Here is a 5,607-nt window from a genome sequence, read left to right on the forward strand (position 1 = left end):
TATAAGGTTAGTACACGTGGATGATATTCGGACACTTCCCATACAATTCCTGCATGATTTAGGGTTAGTACAGGTGGATGATATACTGACACTTCCCGTACAAATCCTGCATGATATAAGGTTAGTACACGTGGATGATAACCCCGACCTTTCAATGAATATCTTGGCACAGCTCAAAGTTTCTTTTATTCCTAATCACAGAAAACGGCTTGTCTCCAATATACACAAAGCTTGTTTGATAACAATGCAGTCTGATTGTTACACAGTTTGTAAATAAACGTAATAAAATCTCATGTTCAGATGGAGAGCGACCATTACTGTAACAGTGACATAACGAGCCCATCCCTGGGTAAACAGGAATGTGGCCGCGGCCTGCTATGATCGGTGACACACAACAAAGAATAGGAGGAATGTAATAAGGGAGAGAAAGTAGACAAACGGGTCATCGTTACAAGTATTTCAGGATAGCCAGTGTCAGTAGATCCTGATCAGAAAGAAGTGGTTTCCTAGGGTTTTACTGCTTGGAAAATGTATAGAACCCACCAATATCATTCATTATCATTGAAGTAAATGAGAAAGGTTTAAAAAGTCTTTTTTGTTTTTCTGATGACAACCTTATAAGAAAGAAACTCCCCTGACTTTCCAAGGATTTCCTTTAACTTATTGATGTGTATTAAGGGCAGGACATAAAAGAAAAAAAGACCCCAAATGAACAAAGATGTCAAAAAAAAAAATACCTGACAGAGCTCTATCCATTCTCTACCCTATTAAAACTACAAAAAAAGTTTTGGCTTTAGATACACTTTTAAATCAGGACTTCAACTTTCCTTTCAGTTGTACAGACTGTTATCCAGTTACTGCACCCCTCAAGCTTTTCACAATGTACATTAGAAGCTGCAGCAAATCAAATAGATCTTGTCTCATTATCTAGCTGAAGCATATCCAGCATGATCTAGCCCTTTCCTCCCCATCCTGACTGTCCCTGGCTGACCCTTTCATTTATTGGATTCCAGTTTGTTTAATCATGGAGCCTCCACATCACATTATTACAGCTTTCTGTTTTAAGAAAGCCATGTACAGCACTCTGCCAGATCCCCCCGAGCTTGTAATACATAGAAAAGCAAAGAGACCCTGTCCTTTAAAAAATGGTATGTGATAAATGTTTTTCTTAATTATTGTGTCATTTCATTTGCATATTTGTAGCACTGAGATGGCAAAACATCAGCAGATTAATTTTTAGAAGCAGAATTACGCAATCTCCATGTTTTAGGTTTTCCTATTGTAGTAAAACTTCCTGAAGCCTTTACAACAGATCTGCACTGCACAACAGTAAATCTTATTATGTTGGGGGGAAAAAAAGCTTTGCATTGATAAACCAACACTACAGGTCACATGATCACCATGGAGAGCAGCCATTGGATACTGCAGATCCCATCATTTCATTTAGAAAAACTATAAATGTTACAATGTAATACACTGATATCATTCCTGGGATTTACTGCAAACCATTTATACCAATGCAGCAACATTTATAGTCACACAGAACATTAAAGTATTTTTAGGCCTTTTTTACAGTTCTGGATAGATTTGAGAAGGGTCAGACTGGGAGTACAAACTTTGAAGTTTCAAACCTCTATTTGTCCAACCTTTCTCACCAAGAAATAAAGTATGGGAAACTCTTACATTTTAGTGTTATTATGGTAATTCCCCCATCTTCTAGATTGTAAGCACTTCAAGACAGGGTTCTCTCTTCCTCCTGTGTCTGTCTGTCATTTACAACCCCTATTTAATGTACAGCGCTACATATTATGTGGGCGCTATATAAATTCTGTTCATTGATAATAACAATTAAGCTGTATTTATAAAGCGCCAACATATTACACAGTGCTGTACATCAAACGGGTTGCAAATGACTGACAGATACAGACAATCTGACTCAGGAGAAGCCCAAAGAGCTTACAATCTAAGAGAGCGGTGACCCCAGAGGACATCGTCTAATGGGGTTGAAGGGTTACAAGGCACTTTCCCTTACTTTGAGACATTTTTCTGATTTCCTGTTGCAGTTATCAGCCAGGAAGGGAAGCAGAAATTTTTATTTTAATTTAACATTATACATACAGCACTAAAATAAACTTTTAATGGTGCTAGATTAACCCTTCATTGCTCTATCCCAATCTAAAAGGAAAGCACAGTGTAATCAGATCCCAGGGGTGTCCCATATGTCTGGATCAGGATTATTCAGCTCAGGAAGAGAATGCCAATGGGCACAAATCTGTTCAGTGCCTATAGATGCCATCCTGGCAGACCTGTGCTTCTGGCAGTGCCAGGGGTCATATACACCCCTGATTGTACACAGGTCATTATAAAATAAAAAAAACTTGACTGAGGCCCAAGAACAAACAGTGAATGTATAAATCACAGCAGCTGCATAATACAAGGCATGTCCTCCCGGCTAGACCCCGGACAGATTTGTGTAATTCCCCCTGCACCCCAATGCACCCCAGTGCCACTCACCACCGTGCAGCGATCGCCGCTCCTCTTCCGATCTAAGCGCTGTGCAGTCAGCGTTGTGTATAGACAGCTACAGAGCCCCGCCCCCTCCGGCCACGCCCACATTCCGCGCACTGCTGACCGCACATCCTACACTCATACACGGAGTGCGCAGAGAGAGGTCACAGGCCGGCACTGTGCAGACATCGGGGTACTGGGATAATCCTATAGATGGGAAGGAACCTTACAATCTGTACTCTCTGTTCCCTGAAGGTGGGAATCTCTTTTAGGCTCCAGGAACAGGACAGCTGGGATCTTTCTTATGAAGTTACTGGCACCACCCATCCATAAAGTCCATAGTCATGTCACTAGCCGTCCCTCAAATAGGCTCACAATCTAATTCATACACAGAATGTATTATTATTATCAAACAGGATTTTTATAGCGCCAACATATTACATAGTGATGTACATTAAATGGGTTGCAAATGACAGATACAGACGCAGAAGGAGGAGAGGACCCTGCCCCGAAGAGCTTACAATCTAGGAGGTGGGGGAAGTAGCACATAATAGGAGGGGAATAGGGACTTTTATTTTTTATTAGGAGAACGTTGAATGACTGGAGCCATTGCCAGGTTTGTATTGCTGCCTATTCCCCGCCTCCCTCTCACTTCCTTTATGACGGATCAAGAAGATTGTCTCCTAGATCTAGATCAGTGGTCCCCAACCTTTTCAGTCCCGTGGACCACTAAAATCACCGGCTCCTAAACAGCGCATGCACGGGGAGCCAGGTGTCATTTAAAGGAGGAGAAACCTCCCAGATAGTGATGTCATAATGACATAACCCCGCCGACTTCACCATCGCAGATCTGCGCCTGCAACGGGAGATGGGGCGGGTTGTGTCCAGGGACATAGCCTGCCCACCTCCCTGAGCCTGGGATTCCTACGGAGGACATGGAGTCCTTCCCCTGACCCCGCTCAGGGCCGCGGAACACCAAAATTTTCTCATAGACCACCGGTTGGCGACCGCTGTCCTACATTGTAGGCTCTTCGGGGCAGGGTCCTCTCCTTCTGTGTCTGTCTTCACTGTCTGTATTAGTCTGTCATTTGCTACCCCTATTTAATGTACAGCACTGTGTAATATGTTGGTGCTATATAAATCCTGTTTATTATTATTAATATTATTAATAAAAAAAGAAAAGAAAGTGAAATCTGAATACACAGAGATATATTCACTTTTGTGTTTATATTTAAAAAAAATAAGTATAAATATTTGTTCTTACTGTTTATAAAGGAAATAAATAGTTATACACAGACTGAGCAGAATAGTCACCTGTTCATATATTCTTCTCATGTCTTCTGCTATCGGAATGTTAAACTCCTCATTATATTGGGGGTATCAGGAATGGATTATTTGGCAATATAGACTTGGACCTTATTATTCTTTAAAGTTCCCTTTTCTGTACATGAAATAGGAGGAACTCGTGCTGGATAGGCACAGAGAGCAGTAAAAACCCTGCATGGCTTTTTTAACGTGGGTAACCCCCTTTAAAATATATTGACATGTTGACAGACACTTCTGGTTCTGGTAATAGTATAAAGAGTAATAATCAGACAGGATAAGTTTGCTGATTCTCTTCTTCCTGAAATTTATTGGTAGCTTTATGCCCACTGAACCCATCAACAAAACATTGTCACATGATCCACATGATCAGTGTCTATAGGCAGTGTTAGAAAAAAGTTTATTACAATTATTAAATTATAATATTTTTTATGGAAAAGCAATATACAGGTGTAAAGTATTTACCTCTAATGTGTAGTTTTACAATTTTGTTAACCAATTGATGGTCATGTGACCAAGGTAGAGTGATTGGTCATGTGGTTGTTGAAGATCAGGGAATAATGTTCTGTAGAGCTGGCCAATCAGATATCTTGTCCAGGGGCAAAGACCTCATGACCAATATATATGAGTCATGTTAGGAGCCTGCATAGTGCAGCAGACCTTAGTGATTAATATGTTCCGTGATGTAATAAAAAAAAAAACACATTGGATGGAAATCAGGAATACCTAGGTGTACGAAAGTAACTGGAAAAAGTTAGTTCAGATTGCATCTTATGTTCGTGTAGATAATAAATAGTTCCTTACAAAATCTTCTCATCTACGGACAGCTTTAAGGTGTACATAGCATAAAAAGACTTTCCCATGTGCTTCTGTTCAACAATTATTATTATTATTGTTATTATATAATTAATAAACAAGATTTATATAGCGCCAACATATTACACAGCGCTGTAAATTAAATAAGGACCATTGACATAAGATAGTGGTCAGATGGGCAAGTGCAATGAATGGCACAGGATCACATTACAGGAAACCTCACTCTTTTGAGCTGTAGAATTTATTTTTAGATGTGAATCAGGATAGCCATAAATTGCTTGACCCCTGCCAGCAATTGGTCAGATTGAATAACTTTTGAAACAAGCAGGGGTCTGGCGAGTTAGGGAATTCAAAGTATTAAGGAACTGACATTCTTGTCTTTAAAATGTCTGGAATTTGGGGGTCCTATTTAGGACGCAGAATGTGACTGGGTTCCCAATTAGAAAATATTTATTATGTGTACAAGGAGAATACAAAAGTCAGACATCAGTCTGAATAAAATGCATTCTGATTCTAGTAGGGTGGGATAGTGGTTTTTATAATCTCATATTTTCAGCTCATAGTACATAGATAAAAAGTCTTCTCAGCATCAGAATGTCCAGAGTCCAGAATGGTGTGTTGGTAGTGAAATTGTTTACATGACTTCTTATCATGCCGTCCTTCATTTTATGGTCAGCCATTGTCATCACATAGGTTGTTTAAATGCTTTCATGGTGTAAGTAAACTTTTTTGAAACTTTTATGGCCATACAGGTAGTCTCCAGGTTAACCTCCCTGGTGGTGTGAATAATAAGTATTTTTAAATGTCAGAATGGTGGATTTAATTAAAACTTTCATTATATTAATAGATTAATAATACATTTCTCAATACTAATATACAAGTGGATACCATAACATAAAGATACAATTGATTCAGAATATCTGCTTTGTAGTTAGCAAGTCCTGAGATGTACTGAAGTTA

At 39.4% G+C, this 5,607-nt stretch overlaps 1 protein-coding gene across 1 annotated transcript in view; it reads right to left on the reverse strand.

Moving 5' to 3' along the window:
- CPNE3 (copine 3) overlaps positions 1 to 2,616 on the reverse strand; it is a 35,476-nt gene extending 32,860 nt beyond the window's left edge. The window contains exon 1 of the mRNA XM_072410962.1: positions 2,515 to 2,616. The gene's annotated coding sequence lies outside the window, so the exon portion shown is untranslated. The remainder of the gene's footprint in view (positions 1 to 2,514) is intronic.
- Between the last annotated feature and the right edge of the window lie 2,991 nt (positions 2,617 to 5,607).

Source organism: Pyxicephalus adspersus, chromosome 5 (assembly GCF_032062135.1).
Source record: "Pyxicephalus adspersus chromosome 5, UCB_Pads_2.0, whole genome shotgun sequence".
Classification (NCBI taxonomy): Eukaryota; Metazoa; Chordata; class Amphibia; order Anura; family Pyxicephalidae; genus Pyxicephalus; species Pyxicephalus adspersus.